The sequence below is a fragment of the Diabrotica undecimpunctata genome, chromosome 4 (assembly GCF_040954645.1).
Source record: "Diabrotica undecimpunctata isolate CICGRU chromosome 4, icDiaUnde3, whole genome shotgun sequence".
In the NCBI taxonomy this organism is placed as follows: Eukaryota; Metazoa; Arthropoda; class Insecta; order Coleoptera; family Chrysomelidae; genus Diabrotica; species Diabrotica undecimpunctata.
The window spans coordinates 41,393,362-41,410,692 of record NC_092806.1 but is presented as its reverse complement, the minus strand read 5'-3'; positions in this window follow the sequence as shown (position 1 = coordinate 41,410,692).

Genomic DNA, 17,331 nt, shown 5'->3' with positions numbered 1-17,331 from the left:
AAAAAAATGTTATGTGCAAAACATTTGAGAAATAAATTTAAAACATTTAAACCCAAACATACGATCGAAAGAAATGGTTCCGAACCCGAACTACTTGTACGGTAGTGAAAGAGTGAAAGACTGACTGAAAACCGAAGAAAACGCGCGGCCGGCGCCGAGCTTGTGTGATGATAAGACGAGACATCTGGCAACCAGTTTGGTTAGGGTTGGATTTCGATTTCGGTCCTACAAATAGTTCTTTCGCGAACTAGTTCACTGAACTAGTTCATTTTTGTGAAATAGTTCTCTTGAACTAGTTCGTCTAAAAGAACTAATAAGCACACCTCTATATGCTCTGATCTGACAGCAATCAGGTTGGCACGTCAATTTTGATGCTGATTGTTGTTGTTATTATGGATATTGAGGTTTTCAATGGAATTATAGATGTGAATGAGTATAAGGTATTAATTTAATGGAGTTTACTATTGATGATATAATGAAATTCTATTTTTAATGGTAGTTTTACATTGTTTAGTTGAGTAAATTTTATCCGCTCGGGCTTTTAATTAATGAAATCGTACTAATGTGTTTGATCTATTATTTAACATTGTTAATAATTTAGATCAGATCATTATTCATGTTCGTATCAACTAAATACCTAGTTGTATAATGCCTATTATTAAGTAGAAATTTACGACAACAACCAAAGTGCAATGGAATATTTGTAAAGAATTTTTATTTTGTATAATCTATCGAATGTTGACAATCATCTTTATGTAAACATTATCTCTTGTTTTTATAAAGTGTAATTCTAGTGACTTTAGCAATGATAAAGTTTCTTTAACAAAGAAACGCGTCTACGAGACACAGCTCTCTTTTCTCTAACCTTTCCTTTTATTATCGATATTATCAGTTTGTATATATAATTTCCTAAAATGTACCTAAAATAATGAAGCTTGCTTTTTCATATTTAATAATACTCAAATTGTAAATTTTTACCTTCTTTCGTAAGTTTCGTAAAAAAAATGTGAATACACATTCACATTTCTTTACTGCGGATGATCAGTATATAGAAAGACGTGTTAGTACACGACAAACAAACACACCTCATATAATATCCAGTTTTCAGTCACTTCCAAGTTTTTATATCACCATCTACTTTGTTTCTCGAACACCAAAGTTAAGCACGGAATCAATGCTCTTGATTAAGCAATGCTTGCAAGCTTTCTTGCGTATCTGCAAATATCAATGTTGTACATGGTTTATTAGGCAATAATCAGAACCCTTCTTTTATGAATGTTCCTGAATCGAGAATCTCGCGACGTAAATATCTCGATGTGTTTTAATTTGAGAGAGAAAAGCTCTTAGCTGATCTTAGTCAAATATAAAATTTTTGTGTTAAAAACGGTTTATCTGGAAAACTATTTGTTGGTTTAAAATCTTGTTGAATTATATTGCAATTCAAGCGGTGAGAGTAGAAAGCGGATAGGTCCATAAATATGCATTTTTGACATTTTTACAGAAATCCATTATAAGTACAAAGACTCGCCGTTTTGTAGAGTAATCGGACATATATTCCTACTAATAATGCTTCTATGTGTATTAGCAATTATGGTATTGCGAAAAAACCGGATAAGTTCTGGACATGTCCACTTTTTCCATAAAACTACTACGCATGTCTATTCGTCCCAATATAAATTTGTCCTTCATCAATATGGAAGTTGTACAAAATGAGAATCTCCAACTAAAAAGTAAAAAAGGCGAAATCCAGAGTGTTGGAAGGCTGTTGTTAAGAAAAAAACAAGACAGTCTGGACAAGAGTAGACTGATTATAAAAGTCAGCTTTCTGAGCTATATAAATACTATTTCCAGCAATACTATCGGAGAACAATGCAGGTATGTTTTTATAACCTCAAATTTGGTTAAATATTTAATTCTCATTAGACTTATTACACTGTATATGTAATATAAAATACTTTCTTACGATTTTTCGTGAATGTAGTGGAGAGATTTTTACTAAATTTTATAAATTAGACAACAAAAATGCTCAAGACGCTTATCTTCAGTCCCTTATTGAAATATTGACAGTTGCCCGACGGCATCCTAGACCAAACTTTGAAGATAACAGCATAAAATCACAGGAACACTCATTTTCGTACGGAGTGACAACAAGTACATGAGTTTATTCTGTTTGTAAATCTGCAATTTTAAGTCTGCATGCAATAACGAAACACAGAATAGGTCGGTTGATAGAGCTTTTAAAAAAAGGACAAGTACTTGTTGACATGAGAGGAAAACAAAAACCAGCTAAGGCAAAACCTGAAAAAAAGTCAATAGTATAAAACTCCATATTAGGTCATTTCCTGTCAAACTAGCACACTGCATTGGACGCGAAGTGAAATATTTGAACCAAAAACTGAATATAAAAATAATGCATTCGTTATTTGTGAAAAAAATTTCAAATATCTTAGTTAAATATAGATTTTGTAGAGCTTTCTGCATCTACTTCTATCAGTTACGCTTCATTAAACCTCAGATTGACACCTGCAGCATATGCGAGGAATTCGATCTAAAAAAAGTCCCAATATATAAGTGATAATGCTATGAGGGTAGCAATAGCTAAAAAGATGGTGCATATACGTCGATCAAAAATTTATTTTGCCAAAAAGAATCAGTTGTAGGCCCTTACCAAAGTGGATCCATCAGTAGGACGAATATGTATTGAGTATATGCAAAATCTATTTTTACCAGTAATGCATATCCAAGATACATTTTACCTGATTCTTCTGACAGTCAGTGTGTTTAAGGGTTATGCAAAAAGAGCTCTAACGAGGTGTGCCTTCATAATGGATTATATTAAAACATATGTATCTGAGGAAGTGAAACACTTTCAAATTTTCTATGATGGAGCTGAAGTCAAAATAAAACCACAGAGCCTAACAGGCCTCACAAGATATGAAACAGTAAACCATTACTACCCTATTCGTAGTCACTCGTACATGCCTTGTGACCATGGGGTTTGCTGTAACAGGGGGACAATAAGAAAGGCTGATAGGATTTACACATTAAAAGATTATGTAGAACACATTATAACTGCTAGTACTAAAAGAACTTTTAATGTCCATCTTATCGAGAAAGATAAGATTATCAAAGATTATGAAAGATTATAAGTCCTGATGGACTAAATATTACAAAGAATAGAAGAATATTGACAAAGAACAAAAGGTTTTTTTTTTCTATCAGCAAGTTCATGCACCTTTCTTGTAACTCACAGGCAAAAGGCGAAATTGTTGGCTTGTGAATTTATGGATGGAATTGTTGACGATACATTTGATGTTTCTACACGCACCAAAGTAGATTGGCCTATCCTCAGAGTTCCGATTAAGAAAAAGAAATAATTATTATTTCTTTAGAATAATCTGTTGAATTTTGCACCCTACTTGGATGAGAACATTCCTGAATACAAGAGATTTTATGATTCCTTATTTACATTACCAACTGCAGAAGGTGAACTTTCTGTTTTTGTGTTATTATTTTACTTGTGTTTTCTTTAAGTTATATTTTAATTTACGTGAATTGTCTGTTTTTGGTTATACTATAAACCAACGTCTCATATATGAGCCGGACCAAAAAAGTCCCCCGGAAATATTTATGTCCGGTTTTATATAAATTACAAACAGGTGAAAGTTTTTTTACAGGAATGGCAAGAAATTCTTTCAACAAACTGAAAAAAGTACTCTGCAGCAGGGACATTTCAATTTCTTTAAAGATAAGACTTCTGAGATGCTACGTGTTCTCCGTATTATTTTATGGGTTGGAGGCTTGGACTTTAAAGAAATATGTTTCGAACAGATTGGAAGCCTTCGAGTTATGGGCCTACAGAAGGATATTAAGAATAAGTTGGGTGGATAGAGTCACGAATGTCGAGGTGTTGAGAGAAATGAGAAAAGATAAACAGGTTTTAAATACAATTAAAGTAAGAAAACTACAATATCTGAGACATGTTATGAGGGGCGAGCGTTATAACTTGTTGCAATTAATAATGCAAGGAAGAATACAGGGTAGAAGGAGTCGCGGAAGAATACGCATCTCCTGGTTGAATAATTTGAGAGCTTGGTTTAACTGCACTTCTGCTGACCTCTTTAGAGCAGCGGCGTCGAAAGTGCGAATTGCCATGATGGTTTCCAACCTTCTTAGAGGAGATGGCACGTGAAGAAGAAGAAGAAGAAAAGTTTTTTTCAAATAATAAAGTATATAAGGATGAACCTTAATTACCCCCTTGGTAGCGAACGTTTTAATAAAGTTAAAGTTATCAGTTTTTTTTTTGTTTATTGGTATTTAGATTACTGGATGAGGTAAGTACAGCTCTGTTGTTAATACCAATAAGCAGAGTTATTGGCATAAAGTATTTAGATCAAAATATCTAAAGGATTTTAAAAGACAGTTCTTTTGCAGTTTTCTAACTTCTAGTTTTAACTAATTTTTTTTGGTGGTACCATTTGGAATTTAGAGAACATAATATCTCATTGTTTTTGTAGGCGCTAATAATTGCATCCGAGAAATTGGATTTCATATTTAATTTCACTAGGGAAACTAATACTATACTAATACTTACACTATTATTTGTATATATATATATATATATATATATATATATATATATATATATATATATATATATATATATATATATATATATATATATATATATATATATATATATATTGTTATGATATGTAAAATCGAGAAAAATATTGGGTTGATTAAAATATTTCAAAGTTCAAAAACATTAAAATAATTCAGTTAAGTAGGATAATAACCAACAAACATTTCGAAGAAGGAAAGTTATTAAATTCTTGGATTACCTGTACTAAACAAAATGTAAGCTATACATGAATTATTTCTTTGTTATACGTGAGTGACCCGCATAAGTTTAAGTGAAAGCCAAAGACAATTGAACAGGGTTTTTCAAAATACATTAATGCAGTGATTAAAGACAATAGAAGGGATTATAGAAAGAGGTTTTTGTTAGTTTTTAAGAATTATAGAAAAATATTATTTGTAAATAAGTTTTAGGAAATTTATAAGTATAGGTAAAAATTTGTTTGTTATCGAAATGAAAAAATGGGGGAATTGTGACGAGTTTTGATTGGCGGAGATTGAAAAAGGTGGGTTAGGTATGTAAAAATGAACGTTTAGCTAGATTTAGGAGAGAGAAAAGATAATCAGTTGGTTTCCAAGTCTGTAAGACGAACAGGGATTGTTCTCTGGTGGTTCCCAAGAAGTAGCAAGCAGTAGTGTTGAATGTTAGTGAGTTTTTGTGGAGTTAGTGTATCTGACAGAAGCTGAAGCAGCAAAATATTGTAAGTCATATTTTCCTACTTATATTCCAAGAGTCACTGTTCAGGCCAACGAGAGATTCAGTTTATCGTAAAGAGAAGATATTCCAAGAGTCAATTTTTCACTCGGGCCAACGAGAGATTCAGTTTATCGAGAGGAGAAAGGCTATCATAATTTGAATGATTGTTGCTTTTGAAGGAGATCATTAAGGACGATATACTTGCAACAATCTGTTGTAAGATTGCTGATTACATAGGGAGCGGTTGAGAGGAGATAATATAGTCTACAAGGAACAAGGATTTGGACCACTCATCATCAGAGAGAGATATTTTTGTTCTCTGCAGTTTTTTTTTCTTTTATTGATAACACAATTTTTACACGTAATTTAGAAAGGATATAAATATTTTGATTAGGAGAGTTAGAATAGTTTGGGATTTTGAGTTTTCAATTAATATTGTTTGTACCATTAATTTTGATTGTTCACGTACGGAGAACAAAATTTTGAGAATCCTTATATGAGATTTGTTTATTGAAAACTTTTGAGTATGAATTATTTCATTATTTTTTACTTCAATATATAGTGTTAGATCATATGTGTTTTTTATTATTCCGGTATTCTTTGGACCTTTCCTTTCACATGTAATAGCATAGATATTGAAGCACGAATTTAACCCTGAGATAAAAGAATTAAAAATTGTGATAGAGTCATAATCATATCATTTAAATAATTTTAATTAATCAAAAATTTAATTAGCTAATTATTGCTTGGCGCACCAAGACTTTAAATATCACAATAATATATATATATATATATATATATATATATATATATATATATATATATATATATATATATATATATATATATATATATATATATATATATATAAATGCATTTATGACATTGAGGCTATTTGTAATTGGTTGCTATTTGAACTTATTTATAAATTCAATTATTTTTATATTAAAAAAATGTTTTCAAAATTATAAAAAAATTTCGGAGAAACATTTATAAGATTAAAACATTTTTGTATTAAATATTTTGAAGATGTAAGCAGTGATTTTTACTTACCAAACTAATTTTTATTTAAAATCCACAAGGAAAATAATTCCTGCAGCTGGCTGTATACCACGTATAACAAAAAGAGGTTAGTCTTTGTATGTGGGTATATTTAGTTACCAGCGAAGTTTGAAGAGGTTTACTCTCTGGACACTGGAACTCACTTAAGCATGGGTGTATGTTATCTGAAGTAAAATTTAATTAAAATATTAAACATTATATAATATTATTAACATCATGTACAATCTTTGGTAACACATTACATTTTAAAGGGTTTTTACCCAAATATTTTGGTGGCTCAGGCATGGTAACCTGTATTTTAATATTTTAACCTGATGATGGAACAGTTGTTCCGAAAACGTTCGTGCTTTTAATGTTGCCCTTTTAAGGGTTTTTATAAAATAAAATATACCCACATACAAAGACTAACCTCTTTTGTTTTTGTTTTTTTTTTTCTTTTTAGTTCAACCTTGTAAGTATTTTGTCTTTTTTAGCTCTTGATAATAATTGTAAACTCAATTGAAAGCTCGAGAATAAAAAAATAGTTAACCAATAGCCCTATTATTGACTCCAACCCATCCAAAACAGTTATATATTTGTTCCAAACGAGTCACAAGTACTTCTTTTTTCTTATTCTTATATATATATATATATATATATATATATATATATATATATATATATATACATATATTTCTAAACAGATGTCAGACATTTATCAAAATGCAATATTTTAAAAATTAGGTAATCACTAAAATTACGTTTATGTAAATGTTTGATTCAGTATACATATTCACACTTACAACAAGCACAATAGATTCCTTCTTTAATACAGCCATTTAGTTGTTAGCTACGGAAGAAATTCAATCTTTACCGATTTGTATAAAAATACCGACTAAGCCGAAAAACTCAATCACCAACAATATTTTACAGTTCTTTCAGCTTTTCACATTTAAATATATGCAACACATCCTTAAGTATCTTTTTGCATCCCTAACAATGCCCAAGGGTTCAGGAAGCCAATAATAGATATGTTTTAGCGGCATTCTCAAAGTGTTTGACAACAAATAAGGCCATTTATTTCAATTTTCGTTGACGTCTAGCATTGGTCACGCAGATAAGCGATTTTCAATTGTTGTGTTGGGACAGGCGGCACCGATCAGTCGATTTTTGACTTTTTACTTTTCAAAGACAACCTAAATTATGTCTTTCGTTTTCAGACGAACTGTCAATCTAGCAGTTAAAATTCGAAAAGCATGGAGAGGTTGGAAATAAATCTGAAAATCGGATTACTGAAACCAGGTAAAGAAAAAACTCTGGTTACTGTAAGTAATGCAGTATACCTACGTATAGGGTGGCGCAAAAAAACCAAAACGGGTATTTTCCGGTAGCTAATTAATTTTCTTGGAAAACGCTTAGATCCGTTATTATTATTTTCAAAGGAAACACTTATCACTTTTGTCAAAAATTATTTCTTGAGAAAATGTAAAAAAGAATGCTCCTTACTGATTTCGACTGATTTTCTAGGAGTGCTCAGATTATGTTAAATCTGATGAAAACCTTTGCTAAACCTGACTTTTATGCAACCGAGGTATGAATACACTGTGAACATATTAATATATCGATCCCTGCAAAGAATAACGTAACCAGCATTTAAGATACTCTTCAGAAATGATAAAAATATACCAATTTTTTTGATTTGCCTTTTTATATACATGCAACAGTTTTTTAGTATAAGAAGTAAGTATTTATATACATATTGAACCTCTCCTTTAGAATAAGGGCAACTACTTTTGATTATAGGATAGTTTTTTAACTGTATCAGATGTCAAATTGTTGATATAAATATAATGTTTCGTCGAATAATATTGTAACCGCACTTACAACGTTATCTACACATTGGTCTTTTTTTGGTTTAAAAAATTCACTGTTGAATATTGTACGATACTGTCTTAATGTCGTAGTAGACCAGATAGGATGTTCTTTTTGCATCCACTCGCAATACAAATCAAAAAGTGTCTTAATGTTTCTTCAAAATATAGTTTTGTTGTTTTTTTTCTAAGGTAATGAGACTCTAGGTTTATTTATCCCTACTATCCCCACAATAATGGCGCGATATGTTGACACACATATGGTATCTACATGTGTGTACCGCGTGGTCCAATAAGCCGATCTCTCAGCTATATATCAGAAACTATTCATGTTTAGAAGTCGGCTAAATATCAGAAACTATTCATGTTATAACTTTAGAAGAAAAAATTACTTACTAAAAGTGGCCAAGAGAAATCGCTGCAAATAACTTTCAAGTATCTGGGTTAACCGCTAGGGGGCGTAACCTGTGAAGAAAAATTTGAAAACCAGTTTTTTGTGAAATATGCCCAATTATACCAAGTGTTAAATAAGTAAACTAGAAAGAGGCCTAAATTCCGCACAAAGTTATTCAAGTACCATTTTTTTTATTTTTTCAAATAAAGGGTAGGGGAGAGTGGGAAAGTATTTGTGGATAATTACCTATAACTTTGGTTTGAATAAACCGATTTTTACGAAATTAGTGTCATTATAAAGAGTGTGGGTGATTTAATGTACATCTACTATAAATTAAATTATAACTATATTACTATAAATTGCATTTAGTGTTAATTGTCATGGGTAGAGGGTACTTTCGAAAAGAAAAAAAGAAAATTTGTTTTTCTTCAAAATGTTTAATAGAAACACCTATTTATTGTAAATTATAATGGAACTGGATTAAATTCGTAACAAAATGGCGCAAACCGCATGTTGATAGCTTTTGTCGAACTCGAGATATGAATAAAAAAGCATAAACATAAATAAGTATAGTATTGACTCACCCTTTATTATAACTTAAAATTAAATATGTGAAAGATCATACAAATATCTCGATCATTAAAACTTAATGTCCAATTAAATGTTCAAATTGCTTTCCATCGTTGTTCACACAAAGATGTAATCTTTTGCGCGTAGACATAACAGCTGCTTCAATCTCAGCTGTTAAAATATACTATTTATTGCGTTTATAATGCGCTGTTTCATGTCATTCTACGTGGTTGGTTGAATTTGGTACACTAAGTCCTTCAATCTTCCCCACAGATAAAAGTCCAGATATTATGTTAAGTCTGGAGATCTAGCTGGCCCTGAAAATATACTTCCCCTTCCAATCCATTTATAACTGGCATACAAATAATTTAGAACTCGTCTGGAAAAGTACGCAGGACACCCGTCATGTTGTAATATCATATCTCTTCTTGTTTGTAAGGAAATATTTTCCAGGCAAACAGGCAAAACGTTGCAAAACAGGCAACTGATTTTCCAGAAAATCCAAATATGTTTCGTCATTTAAAGTTCTATCAAAGAAATATGGACCTACGATCTTTCCATCAACTATACCACACCAAACATTAAGACTCCATCTACCTTGAACCTGCATCTCATGTATCCAGTGCGGATTTTCTTAAGCCCAATAATGCATATTATGCAGATTAACATTACCCGCACTATTAAACGTAGCCTCGTCTGTCCACAAAATCTTTGATATGGTATGCGGTTGTTCTTCTAGCAGATCTAACATCCAATTGCAGTAATCTGGCCTTGCATCAAAATCTTTCTCATGTAAAGCTTGGTGGAGAACTACATGATAAGGATGCAGTCTAAAAAACAGAACAACAAATATTGGTGAAAAAGAAACCACTATATTTACTAAAACTCAAAAAAATCTTGAAAAATCCACAATTGTTTCACAAGATAAATCGTGCATAAGTATTTTTAAGATACGGATAAAAGGATAAAAGCGCCATGATGCCGTTTTTATCGGAATATTAAAATAACAGTTGAAAATAAAGTTTAAGGGGAATTCCAAGTTTCTGACCTAAACGCTCACTTTATAATACAAAAAACCAACCTGTGATGTTTTAAAATTCTTAGAACAGTAGTTTTGGGTATCTTTAATTCTATAGAGATTTGCCGACTACTTATATGTGAATTCTGTTGAATTAAAGCAAGAACATTGATTGATTTATCTCCAATCATATCTCTACTACTTCGTTTAAAACAAGGACGATGAAAACTACCAGTTCCTCTTAATCTTCTCGCCTTTCTTACAAATACTTCTTCGCCATAATGTCTCCTGTTAGGATATCTTACAGAATATATCCGTGAGGCTATAGCGGCATTTTGGTGACATTCGAAATAAACTCCAATCATATCATACAATTCTGCATTTGATATACTCATCAGGAATTATTAGTACTAATAATTAATTACTAATATTACCAATATTAATATCTATTGAACAAATTGCAATCTTCAATTCGAATTATAATATAATACTTCTTAATGTTTTGACTGCTGTCAATAAATAAACAATATAAACACCCCGTCAAATTCATTGTCGTAGCTCACTTAGTTTCGAAAACACTATTTTAATCATATGAAATAACAATGGTCAAAATAGATTCTACATCAACATTTAACATTAAGATTCCTCTGCTATAAAAAAATTTTTATTGACTTATTTTTTAATTTAATTTATAATACATCGTGAGTCAATACTATACTTACTTATGTTTATGCGTTTTTATTCATATCTCGAGTTCGACAAAAGCTATTAACATGCGGTTTGCGCCATTTTGTTGCGAATTTAATCCAGTTCTATTATAATTTACAATAAATGAGTGTTTTCATTAAACATTTTAAAGAAAAACATATTTTAATTTTTTCTATTCGAAAGTAGATGTAAATTAATTTATCCACACTCTATCTAATAACACTAATTTCGTTAAAATCGGTTGATCCAAACCAAAGTTATAGGTATTTATCCACAAATACTTTCCCACTCTCCCCCATCCTTTATTTGAAAAAATAAAAAAAGTACTTTGTGCAGAATTTAGGCCTCTTTCTAGTTTACTTATTTAACACTTGGTATAATTGGGCATATTTCCCAAAAAACTGGTTTTCATAATTTTCTTCACAGGTTACGCTCCCTGGCGGTTAACCCAGATCTGGTCACTTTTACTAAGGAATTTTTTCTCCTAAAGTTATAACATGAATAGTTTCTGATATATGGCCGAGAGATCGGCTTATTGGACTACCCGGTACAAATAAAATTGTAACGACAGTATTTTTCGAAGAAAATTGGTTTTGGTTCAACATTGTATCTCTAGTTACTCGGTTATTCTAGTTATTCTGTAAATTATTTAAATATTTTGTATATTTACGGTATTAATCAATTCGAAATTTTTCTTATAAATAAAGAATTAATGCAGAAGATTTATTATTTCCCACTTATCAATAATAGTTACAGTTTTATGTTTACATTTAGCGATTCCAAGTTTACCGTCGTGCTTACCATCACGCAAATCTTTCAAAAACAAAAAAAAAATTTAAATATGAAATAAAAGTAGTGTTAAAAATAGAACAGTGTTAATTCTTATAAGAGAATTCAAATTTACTAATAACAAAACAGGAACACTTTTAATAAGAGGTTTATACTGGGATGGGGTATGTAATGTAAACATAGCAAGGAAATAAAGAAAAAAAATAAGGGGTAGTTAGCCTAGAAAAGAGTAATAATTATTTAAATAATTATTATATATTCCAAATTGAATAAAGAACAAATAATTCATAGTTAGTTAGTAACATAGTTAATGTATACATTTCACATTAAACAAAGATTGAAAACTCGACCTAGTTTAAGTGTATTACACCTGTCTCAAATCCGGTCGCCACGGTTGTTTAAAAGAAAAAAATCACGTTTAAAAACATAGACCTTCGCTGGAAAATAACACGGGGACTCAGTCAGCAAAAAATAAAAAACGCGACCTTGGTACTACGATCGGAAATTGAGAATACGGGCTCATAAAAACGAACGAAGCGGGCCAGACGGGGCAATAAGAAGGAGGCACCTGGGAGTGCTCCACGCAAGAAGCACGGGCGATCGAGACAATACGCAGCCAGTGAGCGCGCTATTGTAACTCGACGGGGTAGTGTGAAGTATAAGTGCCGGTATCTGGAGTTTTAAAAGTTTGTGATAGCGCGCGGTACTTCAACAGACTGATCTCGAATTCCTGTAGGACTGGAGGCGTATTCATTAGCTAGAGCCTAAATACGCGAAGGTAACTAAGATCTATATACTAACCCAAGGAATATATAATAATACGGATTGTCCACCCTTTAATTCCTTGCTTTGTCTCTTTTCGTCTCCCTTCGCGCCTGATCGAATTATTATTGGTCATAACTGATATCTTGTTATCCTAGTTGTAGTATACAGTCTATTTAATACATTGTAAACTCGAAATTTGGTTTTATTGTTCTTCCCGGCCGTTACAGGTAGAGACTATAAGAGAAACACATTTTTCGCTTATGCAGTGCTCCGGCTTCTAAAGCAAGCCCATAGACTCACTTTTTACAGGACCTGAGAACTAGAAGTCCTTAATCCCCTTTCTCCCAAATCTCCCTACCCTCTTGTAAATCAGCGAGGGCGAAACCAGTCATTCCAGACTAGTGGGACCAGTAAGCCTTGCCCCGCTCGCAGGGATAAGTATCCCCTAAGAATTGTAGATGCATCCAAGGATATTGAGACAGGCGTCTTCTACAATGATGACAGCAGCATTCATTAGAATGGTGACAGTAGGGTTCCAGCGGTGGTGACAGCGATTTATTAGAGGTACGAGACAGCAGTTGGAGAGTACCCCTCTCGACAAGTGTGTGCCTGTCTATTTCTGGAGCAACCTCCGTTAAGGCGTTGGATTACCAAGCGTGTCAACCTGTCAAATTTAATGTCAGATTATTGCAAGTCTACTGCAATATGTCTTGAAAAATAGGTATCAAACCAAACTTACTACGATAAATGTATAAGTAAACCATACTTCTACAATATTATTCTAACTTTCAAACCTCTACGATGAATACAAATTACACATCCAAATAAATTTTTCCACCAGCGGGAATTTGCTCTTGAAAACCATTGCTCTAAATAATTTACAACAAATAAATTCACACACATTTTCTCACAGACACATCTCGTTAGTTATTCTAGCACACTTAAAAAATCTCAAAAATTCCGCAAAAATTCAAGCATCGTGAGAATTATAAATCTACTTCTATTTACTGGCAGTTGTGCCAACCTGCTGAGCTAAAAACGGTGTGTGTCGGCTGATGGTATCGTAGATACGAAACGCTGTTTTGATTTGAACCTTGTGGGGCACCGTGTAATGACTGCGACAATACGGGAGCTCCGTAGGACATCCGTAGGGGGGCACATGCGATACTTGACTTTGACAATGGAATTCTCTCCATGAGTTACGGATTTATTACCGGTCAACAATAAAAGCTGTGTTCGCTATACATAAAATATTCTTAAATCAGTTGCAATGTAGGGAATATATGTATTAATAAGAACGAGGGGCAAAACATCGCAAATAATTATTTTTTTATTTTTTCTTTGTTTTATATAACATTGGAGATAGAAAGTAAGTAAAACAGGAGACTGTCGAAGGTAGATAAACTTCCAAAAATAATTGGTTAATATTTTTTTTACTTAATCAGATGGCTTTGGAAAAGACCAAATATAGTTATTATTGTCTCGTTATATCTGGAAATCTAGAAAATGTACAAGAACACTATAAGAAGTGTGATTATAAAGAACTGTAAAAATATAATTAAAAGCTTCTATTAGATGGTTATTGTAAAGTAAACTACTTACTTTAGGCATAGGCTATTGATTATGCATTTTAGAAAGGACCTAACACGTTAAAGGGCTTTTATTATTTTATATAGTCAATACCCCCAAATATGAAAAAACCGAGAGCTGCCTTTTAAAGGGGTGCGTTTTAAAAAAGGGGTGAATTAGTCTCCATGAACTAGGATGCATTACGGTGAATTCTATGCACTTTTCGTACATATACATCTACAGAAAAGGTGTTCAAAATAAAATTTTCTATCGAAATGTCACTTTTTAAAAATAATTTTTTTTGATAAAAATATATTTAAAAAACAAAGCAAAAAAAAAACACGAAAACAAGTGATTTTTCTTTTTGCTCCATGACTTTTTTCCACGGGAGTATAAGTATAGGCACTTCTTTATAGCAAAAAAAAATCCCTCTTCTTCAAAAGGACATTTAGCAGAAGTCTTTCACAGTATCCGAGTCTTATACTATCCGAAGTCTTACACAGTATCCGAGATACGATTTTTCAAAATTTATCACTCTCTCCATTTTTGGTCATTTTAATATTTTTTCGCCAATATTGTTCTATAACTTTTTTTCTACGCAGTTTTGCAATGCAATGGTATATTACCAAGAAAGAAAAAATAATGATCTACAGTAGAAAGGTCTAGGACTAATTCAAAGCAAGATATGGTTGTTAAAAATTTTCTACTATTAACGATCTTTTTATTTTACATTTTAATGTTTGTAGATACGACAAAAAATTAAATCTGTTTAAAAGCTATCTCATTTTTACTGTCGAGTTGATACAAATTTTATTTAAAAAATTGATTTCACGCGAGCCTAATTGGACTAGTCGGACTGGTTTTGGCACTCAAAATTCCTGGTCGCTTCTAGCGTTATTTTTGAGTGAACGATTTATTCTACATAAAATGTGCCAATAAACATTTTTGTTTAGAATTATCCCAGCTACATTTCTTTTTTGAAAAATTTCAGTACAGATTCTTGGTAAATCGATGTTTTCCGTTTCACCCCACCTACGAGGGGGTTTTAGGAGGAATCCTGGGGGTAGCAGTAGCAAATTTTTTTTGTATCTTTTTTGGGGTCTCAATATTTACATTTTTAGCAAAATTCAGCTTGTTGGTATGGTTTTTAGAAGTTCATTTTCATTTTCGTCACTGACAAGGTAATTGATTTACATTTCTATTAAATGAACCACTGCATATACCTAAACCTGCGTAGAAAAAAGTCATCATTTCCAGTATCGCCGCCATCTTGAATTTTTTTACTAGCAAAGTGTGGTAACAATGTGTTATCTGTAATGGGAGCACATCTGCTATAAATTTGACGGTAGCTCTTTAACATAAGACAAAAATATTAGTAGGCTTTGAGAAAGAAAACAACACTATTATTATTTACCTATCTATACACTGTCAAAACTGATTATACAAAATTGATACCTACAGATTTTAAAAAGTAAAAGAATAATAACAAATTTATCAGAAAAAGAAAGAATTCAAGTAGTCATATTAGTTAGATTTGGTGATCGGAAACAAACGTATGAAGAAGCGAGTAATCTTTTTAACGATTGAAACCCTGAACTCCCTTCTATAGTGTCCAGAAGTAGATCAAGAGTATCCAGAATAATAAAGAAATTTGATGAAGCTGGTAGTGTAAAGAATCTTCCAAGGACTGGTAGACCAAAAACAGCAAGCATTAGATATCCTATTAAACGTTAAGGAAAATTCTAAAGTGTCTACGAGTGAACATCATCAATCATTACATTAGTAGAAAGCCTATAAATCCATTTTAAATGCACATAAATTTCATCCATACAAAGTTCAGGCCCACCAAGGATTATTTAAAGATGATTTTGATCGCCGATTAGAATTTTGTGAAACGGTAACAAAGAAAATAAAGACGCTACACAATTTTGTACACAATTTTTTAGATTTTGTTGTATTCAGTGATGAAGCCACATTCTGTTTAAATGGTTATGTAAACAGGCATAATTCTCGATACTGGTCAGATTGGAATCTACACTGGATGGAGGAGATTCATATATAATATCCAGAAAAAATTAATGTCTGGGCTGGCTTGGTAAAAAACCGTTTAACTAGTCCGTTTTTTATTAAAGGTGTGCTAACCGGAGCCAAATATCGCAACCTTCTCCAAAATTAAATTATACCTACATATCCAAATATGAATAAATATTTTCCACAAGATGGTGCACCTTCACATTATGAAAGGGAAGCTGGGTAATATTTAAATACAATTTTACCTCAGAGGTATTGGTCGAAGAGGTATGATAGAGTGACGGAAGTTGACACCACTTGATTGTTTTCTGTGGAGTTACTTGAAAAACCACGATTATATTAACAGTATGATAACAGTTTTGTATGACTATAATTACTACTTGTAAACAAGAATTGGCTACACTGTACGACAACTCCTGGTCAAGTCTTTTATAGAGAAGCACAAATAAATATACTACTTTATATATTCTGTAATTTCTTATGAGAAAACGCAAATTGCAATTGAGAAAACGGTTAGTTTTCGAGGGCCGCTGTGTGCATTTAAATTTAAGGATTTTTGACGTTTAAACGATGAAATCACTCTTCTAATTTGAGGATTTATAGTTTAGTACTCGTAATGACAAAGTAGCGCATGGGGCGTGCCGGGGTCTGTTGACTTACTTGACAAACCCCATCATGTATCCAAATTTCAGAATTTGTGAAGCAAGTTGGCAGTTTACAATCCATTATTAAGTTTATAATGATATCGAGCCATTTGAAAACTATTAGCAACTGTTATATTGCATATGTTACTCCAAATGTAAATCTATCTGAAACGTTAATCGTCTTTATTTTTGTTACAGTAAAACCATTAAAACCTACAAGAAGAAAAGTGATAAGGGCAAGGCAGCACTCAATATCATGCAAAAGGCAGTTTCAACAGTTTTAAATGAAGGTGGAAGAGACTTCTCAATACCACAAAAAGTAGTTCAGCTCTATGTTGTTAAAGCCATATTAAATGGTGAGAATGTAAAGCTAAAACGTGTAGGTTATTTCAATGGGCGAAATATTTTTCTGAGAAACAAAAGACACTTTTGCCAATTTTTTGAAACAGGCTTATATATTTACGGTTGAACCCCCAAGGAGCTCAGAAAATTCGGGTTCCAGTATGCCAGTGCAGACCATCTTGGAGTTCGAGATAGCTGGACAAACAATAAAATGGCAGTTCCAGATTGGTATGCATCTTATATCAAAAGGA